The sequence below is a fragment of the Macaca fascicularis genome, chromosome 12 (genome assembly GCF_037993035.2).
Source record: "Macaca fascicularis isolate 582-1 chromosome 12, T2T-MFA8v1.1".
In the NCBI taxonomy this organism is placed as follows: Eukaryota; Metazoa; Chordata; class Mammalia; order Primates; family Cercopithecidae; genus Macaca; species Macaca fascicularis.
This window is the reverse complement of record NC_088386.1, coordinates 102,449,063-102,470,641: the sequence shown is the minus strand read 5'-3', so window position 1 is coordinate 102,470,641 and position 21,579 is coordinate 102,449,063. Positions and strand designations below refer to the sequence as shown.

The following is a 21,579-nucleotide window of genomic DNA, read 5'->3' as shown; positions in this document are numbered from 1 at the left end:
GTGTCATGGAATATTATCCTTCTTTTGATTTTTTTCGACTATTAAAAATACATAAAACAAGGCTGGGCATGGTGGCTCACACCTGTAATCCCAGCACTCTGGGAGGTAGAGGTCTCAAAAAAAAAAACAACCTAGTTCAGCCCCATATTAGTGGTGTGACCCTGGGCAAGTTCCCCAACTTGTATGTCAAATGGGGATGGTCAAGAATGTGAATCTCATAGAACACTGTGAGGATTAAAGGAAACCATGAATATGCAGTACTTAGCTCAGACTATGCAGTACTGGGCTAAGAAATGCAGTACTTAGCCTAGTACTTACTCAGTACAGACTAAGTACTAGTATGCTGAGTAGGTACACATAAATGGGCACTGTGGTGGTCACTATTTTAACTCAACTTCTTAAAACATATTTCTCCCTCTACAACGTGGAAATATAAAATATGTGCCTCCTGAAGAGCACTGCATCATTAGGGCATCTAGGTTCCTGTTTGGGCTCTACCACTAGGAATAATGACAAGTGATAACTCGCATTTGCTGACCACTTACTATGGCACAGGTACTATTATAAGGACTATAATGGTATTAACTCATTTAATCCTAATGGGAACTGAAGGAGAGGAGTAGGTCCCACTCTGAGTCAGCTGTATGCCCTAAACTTGGGTCTTTATTTCTTCTTATGTAAAAATGAAGGGCTAAAGCAGAAGATTCCTCAGCTCCTGCCCTACTCTGCTATTCTGATTTTCTATAATCTTGCCTCATAGTAGGTTTTCTTGTTAGGAAACCATGACACTACTTCTTTAGCTGAAGAATGGGAGGACTCAATGATTTTGCATCACTTTGAGAGCTGCATCTGATGCATTCTAAAAATGATTCAGTGAAGAGGGCTGGAAAGGGGCGTAAAGCACCAGTCAACAGAGTAACTGGGGGCCTCCTGGGTATGTCCAGCATAGTGCCCTGTGTCTGCTAATGGACAACCTTTCCAACACAGAAAGGAAGTCAATGCTTAAACTTTAGACATGCTTCCCATTAAAATCACAAATCAAATGTGTATTGAAGGATAATTCCACTCTTGAAACTAAATTGTGGTATGTCTACTCATTCCCTTTAAAAAACCTCAGATAGCAAAAGTAATGACAATTACTGAACTCTGTATACATGGGGAATATCTCACAGGGTGCAGAAACTTCTTTCACTGCTAGTTAATTAAGTTGGCTAACAGCACTGTGATATACAGACAGAGCTGGTGATGGTACCATTCTTCTGTGGAAAGCTTCTGCAATACCAGGAGGCAGAGAGGTCTCCCTAACTGCATTCTAACTGTGTCTCTCTACAGGTAATTTATGATTTTCAACTATACAATCATTGGAGCATGTCTACGAGTTGGAAACCACATTATTTTAATTTTGCCTGTAATTACAGGGGCAGAGAACTGCATTCTAACCATGAATTCTCAAATCGGATAGTCACTTTAATTATCCTATTTCCCTCCTTTTAAGGGTCTCTTTTTCTCATGAACATACCTATTTCTAGTATCTCTGGCATTTTAGAATCTTAAAGAAGAAAAACAGCTACTTTTCAGGAGGTCTATGGCAAACACTGAGACAAATACACCACCATATGCCCCTCCTCACCATGCCAGTCCACTCTTCTACTTCCTATAAATAGCACACATCCCCATTTACTCCATCCTTTCCTTCTGTCTGACCACAGCTAGCCTCCCTTGAAACTAATTCTTCCACTCATCACAGTATCCCTAGCACCTGGCATAATGCCTAATGCATAGCAGGCCCTTAATCAATATCTGCTGAATGAGCAAACTTCTACCAACACCTGCTATATGGGCTTGGAAACAGGATGAAGAATGCAACTCTCAAATTGAAACTAAGCAAAATCAGCACAAACATGCAAGACTGATCACCTCACTCAAAAATATTATTTTGTAATTTCCTTGAGAGTGAATTACATCAACTGAAATGTAACCTAATTAATTATAAACGTTTTGAAATAATATTGAAATGTAATTTTTGATGATGGACAAAAAACACTGAAAAGGGAGAAGGGAACAGTTGATTGTGCAGTGGTGTGTCTCCAGCCCCACCCAGCCGAGAAGGAAAAGGTAATCTACATCTCCATATGCCTGAAGATGAGTTGTCCTTTCCTCCACCTCTGCTCTCTGTAGTCCTAATACAATTTCCTGTTGGAAACAGAATGTTCTGAAATGCTAATACTCATCTGTTTAGCAATTGTGGACCCAAACATAAACTGGCATTTAACTCTGTTGATCAGCCAATTGGATGTTTGGTTCTGAAGACGCTAATAACTTGTGGGCAAACTCTGAACATCCTAAGTTCTAAAATAAACATCTTTTTTCAATTACTGAAGCTACAGAAAAGCTGTATTCTGTGGCTACTCCCATGCTTCTCACGCAGGTTATCTGTTGAAAGAGGAGTGACCTTTATAAGTAAATGGATAAACGTAGGATGGAAGTTGAAAGCCAGTGAAAGAGAGTGGAAGAACTAGAACAAGGAAACTCTTGAACCCACTCACTCTGCACCTTCATGGTGAATCTGCGCCACCAAAGTAGTGACTCTAGAATCAGACTAAATATGATTTTACTCAAAATATGAAGAACATGTAAGAGCAGGAGAATATAAAACTATTGAAACATGACAAATGAGCCAAGAATCAGGTCAATGAAGGAACTGTGGCAGAAATAATGCTGTGTGTCCACCAAATGCTATTTCATTTTCCCCTTCCTGGCATCCTGATAAGACCACATTTTGCAGCTTCTGCAGCAGTTAGGTTAGGGCCAAGACAATGGATCATGGCTAATGAGAGATGAAGGAAGTAATGTCTGCCCTTCTACTGTGACCACTAAAATCCCTGCAGGATTATCTAAGCCCTCTCTTTCATGGCAACCCTGGGAGCCACATACTCCAGATGGCATAACTGAAATATGAATGCAGCCTAGACCCTTTCATCATGAGTTGGAGAAGAGCTGCCTAAAAGAGCTGCTCAACTTGCCCTAGATCACAGTGTGGGGAAGAGATAACATATTATAGTGTTGAAGTCTCAGATTTCATGTTTGTCACTGAAACACTGTCTAAACTATCCTAATTTCAGGATTTATCACAAATCTATCTTTTAGAAATCTATGTTCAAAGAATTCCACAATTATCAGGAAATACACAAACAGAGCTGCTATTATATTTAGGAATTGGAAATTCACAAAAAGAGATTTACCTCAGGAAGGTTTTGTGTGTATGTGTATAGACGTGTGTATGTGTGTGTATTTGTTGGAATCCTTAAACATGAGATTCATGTTTCTAATGTAAGTAGACACATAAATAGCCATATGGTCAAAACTCCCAAAAGTTTGTATCTTCCATTACAAAGAAGTTCCATATGGAGAAGCCAAGAATTCTAATAATTGGAAAAGTTAGGTACCAAGATTCCCTAGTACCTATGAAAGCTATTAACCAAGAAGGGTAGATTCCAGGTTTTTTGGAAAATAACTTTAACCCCTTAATTTAAACAAAGAACCGGCTGGGTACGGTGGCTCATGCCTATAATCCCAGCACTTTGGGAGGCTGAAGCAGGTGGATCACAGGGTCAGGAGTTTGAGACCAGCCTGGCCAACATGCTAAAACCCTATTTCTATTAAAAATACAAAAATTAGCTGGGTGTGGTGGTGCACATCTGTAATTCCAGCTACTCAGGAGGCTGAGGCAGGAGAACTGCTTGAACCCATGAGGCAGAGGTTGCAGTGAGCCGAGATCACGCCACTGCATTCCAGCCTGGGCGACAGAGCAAGACTCTATTTCAGAAAAAAAACAAAACAAACAAACAAAAATGCTTCTCTTTGGAGCAATTCTGGTCAGGGAAGTTTAGGGGTGGGCTGATCAAAGAAAACAATTGCTCAGAACAAAACAACGTGGCCAACCAGGCCTTGGGCTATGAGGAAGACTACTAGAAAAGACATACATTGGACCACAAAGGAAATCATTTTCTCTACATGACTTAAAATCATTTACTTCATTGTAAAAAGTGTATGAACTAGAATTCCTTTCTAGTTCTAAAATCTATATTCTCTGAAATTTTGTATTAAGCACTCAGTTTAATTCTAACTAGGAAATTGAGTGAGCTGCTGAGAACAAGCTTGTCTGAAGGAACCCAGAGGCCCACACAGCATTTCTTCAGCAGCAGAACTAGGTAAAAAAAAGTCTAGAAGAACGGCAGCAAGCACCAAAACCTAGCAACTGGATGGCCATATAATTTATCATCCAAACTGGGGCATTTCTGGAAAAGAAAAGAGGCATATTAATCATTGTGCCAGGACAACACACACACGTAAACCAGGAAGGACTGTCCTAGGAAAACTGGGGCATATGGTCACCCTACCAAAAGGCACCAAAAGGCCAAATTTAAGGTATACACTTCGAGTTCTACATGGAAGGTCAGGTTGGTCTACAATGTAGAAAATACTCAAAAGCTGAGATTCTAGTAAGCAAGCAAGCAGTCTGTGAGTATGTTTTCTCCTCCAGTTGCTTTTGGGTTCTGTCATCATGTTTCACACAGCCACTGATATGGTTTGGCTGTGTCCCCATCCAAATCTCATCTTGAATTGTAGTTCCCATAATTCCCACATGTTTGGGGGGAACCCAGTGGGAGATCACTGAATCATGGGGGGCAGTTCCCCGATACTGTTCTCATGGTAGTGAATAAGTCTCACAAGATCTGATGTTTTATAAGGGGAAACCCCTTTCAATTGGCTCACATTCTCTCTTGTCTGCCACCATGTAAGATGTGCCTTTCTCCTTCCACCATGATTGTGAGGATTCCCCAGCCAGGTGGAACTGTGAGTCCATTAAACCTCTTTTTCTTTATAAATTACCCAGTCTTAGGTATGTCTTTATCAGCAGTGTGAAAATGGACTAATACAACCACTGTTTTAGGAAAGCCTTGAGTAGGTGCTTTAGGCTCTCTCAGTGCACAACATCAGTAGCCAGATCTGGGCAAGAGGACTCAGCAGTATAAGATGGAGAAGTCAGGAAGCTATGAGATCACATTCACTGCAAGACACTGAACTTGTCAGGTGGTGACCAGTCATGCACCTTGCCATACGTCTTTGTTCCTAAGTAAACAGTAGCACAAATACCCTAATTCAATTCTCAGTAGTAAAACATGTAAGTTACTTCCATATGTGTTCAAATTGGGACTGGAACAGAAGTTAAACAAACAGTAGAAAAATTAAATGATATCTAGAAAAGGAGTACCATAGATGCTCATATTTCTCATGCAAAGTCAGTCATCTGATTATCTTCTGCTTGACAGTGCGTAACTTCTCAGTATTGGGAATCCTAATCACACCCAAATGAGCCCTGACATTCATCCAAGAAGTCTCCTACCACCCCTTCCTTCCAGGTCCACATTGTATTCATTTAATGACAACCAATGCTGTCACTGTGGAGACCCTCAACTTCATGAAGCCTCGAGCATAGTGACATTGTTATGCCCAAGGCTCCATGAAGCCACAGTGAAGCACCGCGCCCGCTCCCTCTTTCCATTAGAAGCTTCTCTGTTTTGTCCTTTTATACACGTAAGATATTTTAAATTCACTAGATAATTACTGTAAGTGGTAATGAAGACAGACACAGAATTTAAACTCAATATATTCATATAAACATAAGCTTGTAACCTATGATTATGCTTGCGCTTATATTGCTTTTCTTTTTTCTTTTTGTAACAGAAGACTTTAAAAGTATAACAATTTTTCAACCATTACTTTCCTAAAGTTTTAAAAATTTAGACTCATACCACCCAAAATAGTTTTTATACCAAAAGTTGTTTCAGCTAAAAAATATATACTCCTTTGAGTGTAAACAATACAGTAAGACTTTTAAGCTACGTTAAAAGATCAAGAACATGGAGAGGCTGGGATTTAAGCATATAGCAATGATATATTAAGTGGGTGAAAATAATTATAGGTTGCATAGAGGCTTTGTGTTAAGTCAGACAAAGATGGCATGCCAGGCAAGGGCTGGCAAGTGTGGGCATATTTCATAGGAACAGAACTGCAGGCAGAGAATGTTCCTAGCATGAATAGGGTGTAGAGGTTTTTCTTTGGGTAACAAGAGAAATTTAATGAGCTCCTAAACCACATGAGAAATTGCAGTGGAAATGTAAATGTGTAAGTACTCCTGCATCTCAGGTAATGGTCCCATTAACCATAATGAAGTTTAGAAAACCCTAGTATAATAAGGACAAGAAACATAGGCAGGCCTGCAAGCCAATTGTAGAGTGGAGAAAGGAAGAGTTAGGAGACTTGAGGTGATATAAAAGCTGAGAACCCTCACTCAGCTGGCTTGATCAGCCGATAAAAGCCAGTGAGAGTTCCCTTCTGAGCGGGGTGGTATCAGAAGAAAAATCTTTAAATAAAAAATGAAAGATGTTTCATTTCTTCCCCTTAACTTAAAGCCCGACCATATGAAGTGGATAACACATTACTAGTTGTGGCTACCAGTGTCTTTCCAAGTTTCCAGTAATTTTGAGATTCCTTTATGACAGAATCATGGTTACTTTCACAATGTAGTTTTACCCCTGTATGTCATAAAACCCAAAAAAAAAAAAAAAATTAAACATAAGGAAAACTGGATCCAAATTAAAAAGGCATATCTTCTGTACATAGTTACACATCACTGAAATGCTATGATGAACAAATTTCAAAGCTAATAATGAACATAGTTGGTGAATATTGCTAATCCAGCTTCTTTTCTGATACATCCAATATTTATTAACATAACTACAAAGCAAGCATCACACAGAGTGAAATTGCAGAGAACAGAAGAGGATCCATGATCACCCTCGCCTTCTGGTAACCTTGTACAGAAGAAACTACTCTCTTCCAAGTCCAGTTTTTGCCACATTCTAGGAAAATAACTCTTTTCATTTTTAACTTTTTTCATTCTTTACTTTTTTCATTTTTCATTCTATACAGAAAAACTGCACATCTGTTTATATGGTGTTCTATTCTTCCTAGGTATATATAAAATAGCCAAAAGAATAAAAAAGAAACCAAGAGAAAAACTATCAGAAATAATAACAGTTAGTAAGGTGGCTGGTTACAAGATAAATATGCAAAAACAAAATACATTTCTACATGTACAACCAACAAAAAAAATCTAAAAATAATCTAGGTGGAAAAATTTCTACTAACAACAAATTTTATATGTGTACAAATATAGTTGGATTTATTTATATATGTACAATGTATACAGAGATATATGTATATGAATATACATACATATTTACATACATATATAACCTATTAATAAACTTGGATTTAAATAAACATGAAGAAATATGTATACAACATGTAACTCGTGAAAAAAACAAAAGAAATATTCATAGTGATCAATCACATACCAACCTACAGCTGCACTAGCAATAAAATACCTGTAAATTAAAATCATGAAAGAGATCATTTTCCCCCATCACTTTAGAAAATAAAAATGAATGACAGTAGCCACTGCTGGCAAGGATGTAGGAAAACTGGCAAGCAGAGGGCAATTTGGCAATAGGTATCAAAAGCCCTGAAAGCATGTTCACCCTTTATTCCACAAGTTCCACTCATAAGGGTTTCCTGAGGAAATGGCTAGACAAAAACAATAACATGCATGATGTAGGTGACAGCAGCTTTCTAGTGCTTTCACAGACACTTTGAAAGATGTTCACAACATCATTCAATGAGAAGAAAAGTAAAAGAATACTATGCTTGGCAACTTTTTAGGAGTATGTTTATATGTACACATTCACATACAGAAAAATGTCTGAAAAGGTGTATACCAAATATAGCACTGGGCTACTGTTTCCTGCAGAACTTTCAATAGTTTTTATTTTCTTTCTTTTGCTTAACTGTATTACCTAAAATTTTTACAATGAATGTATACTGCCATTTTAAGAAGAAACCATAATACAAGCTACATTTTTAAGGGAAAAGAAGCATAGCTCCTTTAATAAAGGAATTATTTAATTAAGGATTAAGTTCGGGTCCAGGAAATGCCGGGAACCACAGACATTCACAATACCACCACCTACCACACAGGGAGCAGCAGCTGGCCAGGCTTTCCCTACATCCCCTAAACTCAATGAGACAGATGTTCGCTGAACATCCGCTGGTGGGAGTAGATGAAGACAAAAAGAGAAACAAAATGCCTCTCACCCTCAAGGTGATTATAATCTCATTGCTAAAATACGCCAAGGCAGCATTTAGCCTACGACCATAAATAACAAATAAAGCATCAAGCAGCCCTCAAGGAGAAAATTAATTTCAATTAATATGATCAGGGAACCCTTTAGTGAAGAAGCAGGGCTTAGGCAGTCTCTATGATACAATTTGGACAGGGAAATATTGGCAGGAAAGAGAAGATCCTATAGACAGGGGCCACTGTGTACAAATCCATGAAAACAGGAAAAGGCAAAGAGGCATATTCAGGGAAGAGCTAAAAGTCCAGTTGAGCTGGGGCATCAGTGATATGGGGCAACAGTATTGAAAAGGTGGGTTTAGAAACAGTGATCCACAGGCTTAAGCAAGGGGTAGGACTTTCTTGTCTTTTTTTTTTTTTTTTTTTTTTTTTTTTTTTTTTTTGAGACGGAGTCTCTCTCTGTCACCCAAGCTGGAGTGCAGTGGCGCGACCTCGGCTCCCTGCAAGCTCCGCCTCCCGAGTTCACGCCATTCTCCTGCCTCAGCCTCCAGAGTAGCTGGGACTACAGGCGCCCGCCACCGCGTCCGGCTAATTTTTTGTATTTTTAGTAGAGACGGGGTTTCACCGTGTTAGCCAGGATGGTCTCCATCTCCTGACCTCGTGATCCACCCGCCTCGGCCTCCCAAAGCGCTGGGATTACAGGCGTGAGCCACCAGGCCCGGCCTGGGACTTTCAAAGGAAAGGGAACTCTAGGACCAGAACTCAGAACTTGAAAGGCTATTTATAAAGACTGAAAGCAAGCAGAAGCTGGAAAGACTTCAGGGCCTGGGAAGGGCTGAACACAGATAAGATTCTTTTACTGGGTCAATTAGAGCCATCAGCAAAGTAATTAATGTTAGCAGCAGGAGAGAAGGCAAGAAACCAGCAAAGACATTAAGGAGCAGCCTCTCCGCATATGAAAACATGTGGCCTTAACTGTCCTCCACTCATTCAATTAACGGCCAAAGAGACTGAGTGAGAGAAAAAAACAAAAATATGAAAATTAAAGCAATGAATAACAAAGATAAAGGTTTTTACCTAAATGTTGCCATTTCTTTAAATTATTTCACTGTAAATTATATATGTTTGTCCTAAAATTTATTATGTAAATGCTAATATGTACTTTGCAATTTTACACTGCTTTAATAAAGGAAGAGTAAGATTTTTGTAGAACAACTACTATTGTCTTTTGTGTGCTCTCCTTCTCTCTTTTTGTCCTACCTAGAAGCCCAACTCTTGATTTCTACTGCATCACCAAAACCTGAGCCTGGAACATATCTACTGGCTGAACTGAGACAGGGGGCCTCTGTAGAGCAAATCCCCAAGAGACAGACCAAGGGCACGTCTGCATAGCCCTGTAAAGTAAAAGGCATCTGAAGTTGTCACCCTTGATTTCTCTGTACTATACAGAAAACAATATTCTGTGCAATCATGGTAACCTTCATACATATAACACAGGAATGTTTAGAGATGATAATCTTGGTCCTTTTTATTTTTTATTTTTTGAGACAGGCTCTTGCTCTGTTACCCAGGCTAGAAGGCAGTGGAAATAGCATGACTCACAGCAGCCTCAACCTCCCAGGTTCAAGCAATTCTCCCACCATGGCCTCCCGAGTAGCTGGGGACCAAGGGCATGTGCCACCATGCGTGGCTCATCTTTTTTATTTTTTTTGTAGAGATGGAGTCTCACTATCCTCCCCAGGCTGGTCTCCAACTGCTAGGCTCAAGTAATCCTCTCTCCTTGGCTTCCCAAAGTGCTGGTATTAGAAGCATGAGCCACCTTATCAGGCTGGTTCTTCTTAAATAGTAGATATGCTTAAGTAATTGTCACAATGCAGCAATTAGAAACATGCTTCTACAGTAATCTCAAACCATTATGGTAGATAAGAACATAACCTAGCAAGAATAGGAAGAGAACAGAGAATTTTTAATGCTTTCTTCATGTGGGTACAAGACGATTATCATACAAAATGGCACCTATTTTTTTAAATTGCCATTTAGAAAAAGGACCTTCAAATAAGCCCACCTTCTGAGCACATTTCATGGCATCACAAAAATTACTCATTGGGACTTCCAATGTTTAAAAAAAGTCATGATTTACCTAAAGTACAACTAATTTCTCTAACAGAATTTTCATTCTTCTGAATTATGTACCATTTAAAAATAATAACAAGCTAAGATACCTCTGAAAATTACAGAATTTATTGGAAAAACTACCAGTCATTTGTAACTTCTTTGGAAAGGAGAATTCTTTCAGCTAGTGTGAACTTTCAGATTCAGTGTGGTTTACGAAAGTGCTAACTGGCCCTTTTTCACTGTGCTCACTGTCATATCCCCAGTCACAGGGGAATGCCTGCACTAAACAGGTACCCAGGAGCTGACCATCTCTGAGGTCTCAGAGAAGTAACTAACATTGTAAGACTAGTCTTCTCCCTTACAAAAACCAAGAATGTTGAATTATAGGGTCTCTAAGGAAACTTCTAAGTCTAAAAGAGTGAATATGAGTATGACTGTCATCATCTGCTACCCTAATTATACACCTATGATAAACTGGAAGTTGAGGACTATTAACACACACATCTATTTGATAATTTCATCAATTTGATACATGCTTTGTCAAATAATCAGCTATTGCATACTGGGATGACTTCAGGCCCATCTCTTTCAGAAGGTGCTGAAAGAACAGTTCCATTCATATTGCTTATATGCTGTAAGGAGCTGCTGAATTTTTCTTCTAATTCTACGTATTTCTATGTACCTCAACTAAAAGACTGTACCTCAATTACCAAGATGTAAAGTGATACACTCTTTCTACAGATTAGATTGATAACAAAATTCCTTTACATAGAAATTAATCTGAGAGCTAATGATCGAGATCTGCTAAAGCCTCAGTTGCATTAACACCAACCTATTTAAGTGGTCTTTTCAAAATCAGACAACACATTACAAAACTATCACTTAACTGTAACTAAAACAAATTCAAAAAAACTTAAGATTCATGCTAACATGTTTTTAATCATAAAGACACTAAAAAACAAATATACTGAAAATATAAGTACTCATCCAGCAAAATCTTATAATAAGCAAATTTGATGACAACTGATGTCACTTTGAAAGACATGTATAAAATAGTGATTAGAGGTGCATAATTTAATCTACTCCAGGCTAATTATAGAGTCTAGACATTTTGCACAATACTAAAACTGAATTTTTATCTTTTAACTGTTATTAACCATTTGCACTAGATTCTCTAAATATATGTCTTGAAATCATTTTAAATAATTATAAGCACACATATTCCTTCTATCCTAATTAAATATAATGTACCAGTAATAAAATCAAATCAGTGGTAGTAGAAAAATGCAGAACAACAGATCTATAAATCAAGGCTTTAAGACAATTTGTAAAAATGAGCATTTTTCCTACAGCCAGACAACTTTCATTAAATGGTCTTAAATTTTCAGTCCATGTAGCCTATCTTACTCACATTCACAAAGTGCCTTGCAGTGTTTGGATCAAAAGCAAAACCTTTATAAGATTCCAGAAGCAGCCAAATCCCAAAGAGACTGACACAGAAAAAGAGAGAAACTATTCTATTTAGGTCTTTCAGAGGGACTATTTTTAATTTAATCTTAAAACCAGACATTTTTAGAACCCTGGTAGAAATGCTAGCATTAACTGTATGTCATCCATTATGGCGAATTTACTATCAGTATCAGTTCCAGGAACCAGAATGGTTAGGACTATAGAAGATAGGAGAAAAGTCCTAAATGAACTGATTCACATCCAGGAAAGCCACACCAAGGTTGGTAACTCATGACAGGGGTAGAAAAATGAAGTGGCCACTCCAGGAAAAACCCAGAAGCTTGTGGTCTAGTAGAGTCAAATTTCTGGGTCAAGAGAAATGCCTATAAAGGCTAGAGATCATACCAGCCTGTGGACACTAGATAAGCAAACAAGACTCTTCCAAATAACCATCCCATAAAAAGGACAGGCACCACATTGCATCCACAGTTCTTGGTATAGCTGCCTAGACAGAGTAGGCATTCTAATGTTTGTTGATGAAGAGTCAACAAGTCAAGAAGCTCGGAAAAAAACAAGATGGCACATCATACTCAAGACAGGAATCCACAGGAACCTGAGGGTCCTAGAGGCAGGGCTCAGCCTCCGCGTAAGCAATGAGGGGTCTGAGATAGCACACGGCAGTAGCAGCAAGAAAACTGAGACTCAGGCTACTTTCTGTCTCTTATCTTTTGTAGATCAGTATCTGTGAAGGCAAAAGTCAATCCCAGGCAGTCAGCCCATGAAGACTGGGAATGTGTGGCTGAAAGAAGAACAAAGGATGAGAGCAGACATGATTGCAAGATTACTTCAGCAACAGTCATCTTTAGTATTATTTCAAACAGAGCTTTACAAAGAAAGTGCATATGTGTGTTTAGGTGTATGTTTTGTGTGTGTGTGTGTGTGTGTGTGTGTGTGATTTTTTTATTTTAGCAAGTTATAACAAATAGTAAGACAAGGAAATGCTGCTGGTATATGTCCACAAAGATCAGGAGGAAATGAGGTCAGAAGAAGTTGTCTGCCCTCAAACTGCTAGGCCAAAATAGAAAATTTCCAATTATTCCTTATCAAACAAGGGTGGGCTGGGTGCCAGCTCACTGAATATTTGCATTATATGTATGTGAACTTTTTACACTAGTTTTAATTTCAGTGACACAGCATGAATAGCTGAAATCCTTCAAGAGTGAATGTCTGTGCCCTCCCAAAATTCATATATTGAAGCCCTAACCCCCAGTGTGATGGTACTAGGAGATGGGGCTTTTGGGAGGTAATTAGGTTTAGATGAAGGCAAAGGGGTGAAGTCCTCGTGATGAAATTAGTACTTTTTTTTAAGAAGAGACCAAAGAACTTTGTCTCTCCCTCTCTCTCTCTACCATATGAAGACACAGCAAGAAGGTGGCTATAAGTCAGGAAGAGGATCTTTGCCAGCAACTAATTCTCGAGGTGCCTTGATCTTAGACTTCCTAGCCTCCAAAACTGTGAGAAATAAATGTTGTTTAAGCTTCCCAGTTGATGAAATTTTGCTATAGCAGCCTGAGCAAACTAAGACAAGCATTAATTCTCTCCTCAATCCTAAACAAATTATTCTTTTGTGGAATGTTAGAAAAAAAAAATGCATCTACATTATCTTTATTTTTTCCTGAAAATTCTACTGCTACTATTTTTTTAACACTACTTGGCTTTTTCTTTCTTTCTTTTTTTTTTTTAATAAAAATGCCCAAATCTTCCATGTAAGCTTCAGGATGAGAGGTTACCTTGGGTAGGAGTAGGGGTGGGGGACATGACTGAGAGGAACACAGAGAGCTTCTGAGACACAAGCAATGTTCTATTTCTCAACCCAGATGGTGGGTATATAGGAATGCCCATTTTATTGCTCTTCTTTAAACTGGGTGAATTTATTTTCCACTCCTTTATGTGTATATTTCATAATTTTCATAAATTAGAGGAAAAGAAACCTAAAATGTTTACAGATAATAGAAACAGAAGACCCCAGTCCAATTCTAACATTAAAAATATTGAGTATGAGACAAATTGAGCCAGAAACAGACCCAGGAAAGAGCCTCTGGAATTAGAAAGCTGTCACTACTAAGACCAGAATGGGGGAAAAAAAAAAACTCTGAAGAACATGTGGGAGGCGAAAAGCACAGAGAGAACAAAAGGCAACTTTCTCCTTCTCTAAAAATAGCAAGCCTATTAGGCCACTTTTAGACTCCAGTGTTCATGTAGGAGTCCATTTCTATTAAAAGAGTAAAACTTAGAAAGGAAAAAGAAGTTCTTGGAGGATGCCAAAGTATGGAAAAGTTCAAAAATGTCACGAAATAATAGACCAGACAGGATTTGAACTATATCTGACTTTATTACCAAAATAGTGAACTCTCAGACCAGAGAGTACAGGAGCAGAAGATTAAAGTGTGAGACAAACCAAATCCTTTCCCACACTGTTTTTTTCTATGGAAGGACACAGAGGAGCAAAGACTGTGTGTGGCACAACACGGAGCAAATCCCATGGAGCATGCAACCATAACAAAGCTGGTTTCAAAATAAAATGGCAAGGGAAATTATCCCATGCCCTTCTCTGGAAGAATCTGCAAACTTGTATTTGATTTTTAAAAAACAGACCTTGTTTTCAATCATCAAAACTGCCATGGCTGGATAATGTCAATCTCAGTTGTTTTGATGATCACTAGAAAACATATTTCTGAGTTCATAATGACAATAAATGTCTTCCTTTTCTGACTCCCATATTCTCCTACTGTATTAAGAGATGTCTGTGCACTGGAAGGTGAAATTCATGGATGATAACACCAACAATGAATCTAAAGAAAAGCAAAGCTTATGATCCCGACTATACTGAGATACAGGCATACCTTGGGGATACTGCAGGATCTGTTCCAGACTACCGTGAGAAAGCAAGGATCACAATAAAGCAAGTTACACAATTTTTTGGTTTCCCAGTGTACATAAGAGGTAGGTTTACACTATACTGTAGTCTATTATGCATGTAATAGCATTATATCCAAAAACATTTTATTGCTAAGAAACGCTAACAATCACCTGAGCCTTCAGCAAGTAGTAATCTTTTTGCCAGTGGAGGGTCTTGATGTTGATGGCTATTGAACTGAGTGATCAGTGGTTGCTGAAGGCTAGAGTGGCTGTGCCAATTTATTTAAATAAGACAACAATGCAGTTTGTCTCACTGACTGACCCTTCATGAAAGATTTCTCTGTAGCATGTGATGCTGTGTGACAGCATTTTACCCACAGTAGAACTTCTTTCAAAATTGGAGTTAATCCTCTCAAACTCTGCCCAACCAAGTTTATGTAATATTCTAAATCCTTTGCTGTCGTTTCAACAATGTTCACAGCAACTTCACCAGCAGCAGATTCCATCTGATGAAACTACTTAACTCTTCATCCATTCAAGTCTTATCATGAGACTGCAGCAGTTCAGTCACATCTGCAGGCTCCACTTCTAATTCTACCTCTCTTACTATTTCTACCACATCTGCAGTGACTTCCTCCACTGAACTCTTGAACCCCTCAAAGTCATCCATGAGGGTTGAAACCAACTTATTCCAAACTCCTGTAAATGTTTATATTTTTACCTCCTTCCATTAATTAGGAATGTTCTTAATGGAATCCAGAATGGTGAATCCTTTCCAGAAGTTTTTCTATTTACTTTGCCCAGACCCATTAGAGTAATCACGATCTATGGCAACTATCACCTTACAAAATGTAATACAAAATGTATTTCTGAAATAGTAAGACTTGAAAGTTGAAATTACTCCTTGATTCATGGGCTTCAGAATGGATGTTGTGTTACCAGGCATAAAAACACACTAATCTCGTACATCTCCATCAGCACTCTTAGGTGGCCAGGTGCATTGTCAATGAGCAGTAATATTTTTAAAAGGAATCTTTTTTTGTCCTATGTCATAGGTCTCAAAAGTGTGTTTAAAAAATTCAGTAAACCATCTTGTACACAGATGTGCTGGCGCCCAGGCTTTGTTGTTCCATTTATGGAGCACAGGCAGAATAGATTTTGCATAATTCTTAAGGGCTCTAGGATTTTCAGAATGCTAAATGAGCACTGGCTTACCTAAAGTCACAAGCTGCATTATCACCAAACAAGAGTCAGCCTGTTCTCTGCAGCTTCAAAGCCAGGTTTTGACTTCTCCTCTCTAGTTATGGAAGTCGTAGATGGAGTCTTCTTCCAATAGGAAGGCTGTTTCATCTACATTGAAAATCTGTTGTTTAGTGTAGCCACTTTTATTAATTATCTTAGCTAGATGTTCTGGAGAACTCGCTGCAGCTTCTACATCAGCACCTGCTGCTTTACCTTGCACTTTTATGTTATGGAAACAGCTTCTTTCCTCATATCTCATGAACCAAATTCTGCTAGCTTCAAACTTTTCTTCGGCAGCTTTTTCATCTTCTGTCTTCATAAAATTGAGAAGAGTTATGCTTTGGATTCGGCTTTCACTTAATGGAATGTTTTGGCTGGTTTGATCTTCTATCCAGAACATTAAAACTTTCTCCATATCAGCAACAAGGCTGTTTCACTTTCTCATCATTCCTGTGTTCACTAGAACAGCACATTTAATTTCCTTCAGAAACTTTTCCTTTGCATTCACAACTTGGCTAACTGGCTCAAGAGGCCTCGGTTTCAGCCTGTCTCAGCTTTCAACATGCCTTGAAACTATGCTTAATAATTCCTAGTTTTTAATTTTAAGTGAGAGACATGTGACTCTTCCTTTCGCTTAAACACTCAGAGGCCAGTATAAGGTTGTTAACTGACCTAATTTCAAAAATTGTTGTGTTTCATGGAATAGGGAGGCCAGAGGGGGAGAGAAAAGGGGAATGGTCAGTTGGTGGAGAAGCCAGGACATACACATTTATCCATAAAGTTCACTGGATTCTACGGGTACAGTCTGTGGCACCCCCAAAACAACTATAATAGTAACATCAAACATCACTGATCACAGGTCATCATCATAATTTAAATAATAATGAAAAAGTCTGAAATACTGTGAGAATTACTAAAATACAACACAGAGACAGTGAAGTGAGCATGCGCTGTTGGAAAAGTTGTGCCAATAGACTTGCTCAATATATGATTCCCAAAAACCTTCAACTTGTTAGGAGTACAATATCTGCTAAGCACAATTAAGGGAAGAATACAAAACTAGGTATGTCTGTGCACTCATGTTATATAGTTCAAGGCACTTCCAGATGCTTTTTGCTCAAAAACATAAAGTCTTTTTCAGAGTTTCTATTTTTTCATCAAAGACAATACATTACAGTGTTAGACTATTTAGAACATCCAATAATTCTGAAAAGGGTTATTCTAGGAATGTCTTCACATGCATGCTCAGAAGGTCAGATCAGTATTAAAAATTGCTCCATTCTGACACAAAAGTTTTTAAATCTTGAGGCCATGTAACGGCACTCAGTAGCCTTTTCAGCTGACTATAGTATCTAAAACCAGAGGACATTTTTGAAATAGCTAACAATTTAAATATCCACACTAAACTGCAATTCAAAGTCAGAAATGATGAGTGAATAGCATAATGAGGCTTTTTTCCTTTTTTCTGTACCTCATGCATGATCATTCTTACAATTCTTAACTAGAGAAGAATTTAAATTTGTTCATCCTTTAAGAGGATATTAAGGAGCTTGTTCAGAAAATTGAAAATAATTCTAATTTTTAAACCCATAATCTCATTAAATAAGCATATGGATATCAGTTCTTTTATCTCTTTTATGTGAATTCTAAGCATTACACCATTTCCTATAGTTACCTACATTTCACTATATGTGTCATTGACACTAGCTTCTAAATATTCCAAATCCCAGTCATCTCCACCTAGTGTTGAATAACTCAGTGAAGGTTCCTAGCTAACAGAACCTCACTGTTACCTCGTCATCCAAGGCCACTGACACTGTAACATACCTAACAGAAATATGTAACAGTCAAAATACTTCCACGGAATGAAAATGTTTCCTTCCCTCTCATTTTCTGTCTTAGACTATCATTAATTTTTCCTTATTTGGATCCCGTGCACAGATAAGTTCCTCATAAATAGAAACAAAGGAATAAAAAAGAAGAAGAAAAAACTACTACACATTCCCTATAGAAAGAAATGACTCCAATTTCAAGCTGCTAAAAACTGCAAAGTTAAATATTGAGAAGTCTAAGCCAACACATGCATCCCCAGAATTTCAACAGGTCAGAGGACCTCCCATAGGTGAAGTGAAGAAATGTGAAAGTTCAAAAGCCTGCCTGCCACACAGGGCTCCAAGGAGGTTCTGCTAAGAGCTCCACTGACCTGATCATGCCCCTAGGGAGGGATACACTCCTCCAAGGCAGGGAACAACAGACTGGTGAAGAGTGATCAAAACAACAAACTCCAAACAAGCTGTGGAACCCTGGCTCACTCTTCCCTCCCTGTCCCCACTGGCTCTCCTCCCCACACTCTGCTTCAGCAAATAGCTGTCCCCATGCATGGAAGAATCATAATGAGAAAGAATATAATACAGATAACCAGGAAGAAAAGAAAGAAGGAAAGTAGCAAAGCGCAGGGGAGGTGAAGGACATGTATCATAAGAAAACAGATGAAACGTTTAAATACTCTGATCTCAAAGAAATTATAGAAAGAACCTCTTTTGTAAAAGGAGTTCAAAAAGACATCATAAAAGAACATGAAAAAGCAGCTGGCAAAGCTCAGGAGAGAAAAAAATGAAATAAAAAATAAATAGTACCAGGGTGCAAACCAAATTAGAAAAAGGAAAAACAATGAAAATATAGTCAGGAATCAATGATAAAATGGTATAGAGATGACAGACAAAAAAAGATAAAAGATACACCTTGTTGGTACTCCTAAATAAAACACATGGAAGAGAAAAAATAGGTAAAAATAGAACAGAACAGAACAGAACTTTCCTAAAATCACAGAAAGACTTAAATTTGCAGCTCAAAAAAATAGACCACGTTCCTGGAAAAATTGGTAAAACAATGAACATAAACAGTGTTAGTACACCTGGAAGTTACTGATAAAGAAAAATCATACGACCATCTAAGGCTGAAAAAGCAAGCTCTCTAAAAGGAAAACCTAGGTGGCCTCACACCCCCTGAGTAAATCTCCAGCTTCAGTGGAGCCATTTCTATAAAGTCCCAGGGAAAGTATGATTCAAAATTTCATGTCCAGCCAAGTTATTCTTCAAACATTTTCCAACTGTTGAAGAACTCATGAAATACAACACTCAAAAGTCTTTCTTGGACAATCTGCTTTTTAATTAATTCCAGTCAAGCAAAACACACACAATCCAGGAAGTATGGAGAAACCATGCTAAAAAGACCCATGATGGGCCCAGTTATTTTAAGTAAAGAATTGATATTTATTGTGGTTACTAAACAAAATGCAAATTTAATAACTCCTGGCAATGTAAAAAGAATATTATAACAGGTAAGAATGAAGAAAAGTGAAAGAATTCTTAGTATATAAATTTCTTCTCCTCTTAAATATACAATCTTAGGCATTTCTTTTTAAATGACTCCAAACAAAGTTCTTCATAACTTTAGTAGGATTTTTTTAGCAAGTAATATCTTTTGTTATGAAGAAATACAGTATTCATCTGATCTTCACCAATTCCTTTCATTTCACTTGTTTTTCTTTTAAATTTAATATTTATTAAGCCCCAAAAGAAGGTGCTCATAATTAGAATCACAGACCATGAGGTCCTCCACGTGTAATTCCTCTTAATGTGACTTCACGCACAGTATATGCACTTCATAACTATGATGCATAATTAGAAAGCAAAAACTAGGAAGGAACTAAAGAGAACAAGTCTAGGAAATGAATCTCAACTCAAGACTAACTGCAGTCAATTGGCTCTGACTATCTACAAAACTATGTTGATAAAGATTCTGAGGTCAAGTCTGGGATCCAAAGGAAAGACTCCCACAACTATTAGGTAATGTTAAAGCCACGGGCTCAGGAGGAGAGAAGGAATCACTCATGTGTCACATAGCCACTACTGATACTTGTCTTTATTATATAAAACTTATTAGTTTATTTTTTATTATATAATTTTAACTATGAAAATAATACAAGTTAATTACAATGTCAAAAATACAGAGGTAAAGAAAATACAGGCTGGGCACGGTGGCACCTGTAATCCCAGCACTTTGGGACACCGAGGCTGGCGGATCACCTGAGATCAGGAGTTCCAGACAAGCCTGACCAACATTGTGAAACCCCATTGCTACTAAAAATACAAAAATTAGCTGGGCATGGTGACGTATGCCTATAGTCACAGCTACTCAAGAGGCTAAGGCAGGAGAATCGCTAGAACTCAGGACGCAGAGGTTGCAGTGAGCCAAGATCAAGCCACTGCACTCCAGCCTGGGTGACAGAGCAAGACTCCATCTTCAAAAAAAAAAAAAAAGAAAAAAGAAAAATACAAATAATCTCCCCGTGAAAAATAAACAATATTGTATTCAAATTTTATTAAATTTAATCATTTATATTTAAAATATCATTATAGAATAATCTCATATGTGTAAACTATCAAGCCTTCTATCAGTATACATACAGAGTTCTCTGAATTAGGTTTAACAATATTAATAATGGTTACTTCTGAAAACGAATCTGTTTTTCACTTTTTCTTTGTATTCTTTTTGTATCGACTTGACATTTTATAATGAGCAGTGTCACTTTTCCAAAAACATTATCTCTTTACAAAAAAAATTGCTTTTGATTTAACAACTATTCTTGTATGTCTCAAAAGTATAAAGACTTCTGACAATGAAAAAGAAACTAATATAAACATCTGTTGCTATCTTCCTTTTATATGATGGTTTGGTGACAACAGATCACTATTGAGGATGAACAAGTAACTTGGGATATTCACTGCTTCATCATGACAAGCTGCCATTTTAATGAATCCTTGGTTTTGGACTAAATTTTGCCAGTGATCTCAGAGAGAAAAATTGAGAAAATTATCCAAGATGCTTTTGTTACAAGTCTTATGTTGTTGATGACGTCTCAGAAATAAGACAAGGTCTTCACTACTCAAATACAAAATGCCTATTTCAGCACCTGGAACTTAGTAGGTACTCAATGCATGCTATTGTTAGCTTAATTAGGTGATATTTGAAAAGCAGGGGGCTTTACTGAGCCCCTTCCTTTTCTTTTTTCTTTTTCTCCACCCCCCCCCTTTTTTTTTTTTTTTTTTTTTTTGGAGACAGAGTCTCAGTCTGTCACCCAGGCTGGAGTGCAGTGGCATGATCTTGGCTCACCACAGCCTCTGCTTCCCGAGTTCAAGCAATTCTCCTGCCTCAGCCTCCTGAGTACCTGCTACTACAGGCGTGAACCACCACGCCTGGCTAATTTTTGTATTTTTAGTAGAGACGGAGTTTCCCCATGTTGGCCAGGCTGGTCTCGAATTCCTGACCTCAGGTGATCTGCCCACCTCGGCCTCCCATAGTGCTGGGATTACACGTGTGAGCCACTGTGCCTGGCCTAGCCTTTTCTAAGACCTGTCAGTAAAGTGACATAAAGTGAACTAGGCAATTTATTTAGAAAGGAGAAAAACTATTTGTCTCTTCTTCATTTCATTATACCCTTACCTCCACTGGAAGATAGTCCTAGAAATGAGGGAAGCCCAAGCAGGCTGCATGGAACCACTGATCTGCAGATCTGTGCTCTACAATCACTATCGAATACCAGCCTACAAATTTAGGGGCTAAAATAAAGTCTATCAGGAAATAAAAGA

At 38.0% G+C, this 21,579-nt stretch overlaps 1 protein-coding gene across 4 annotated transcripts in view; it reads right to left on the bottom strand.

Annotated features, from left to right (window-relative positions):
* Positions 1-21,579, bottom strand: part of ADAM23 (ADAM metallopeptidase domain 23) — a 172,623-nt gene that overhangs the window by 90,829 nt on the left and 60,215 nt on the right. The gene's annotated exons all lie outside the window — the stretch shown is intronic.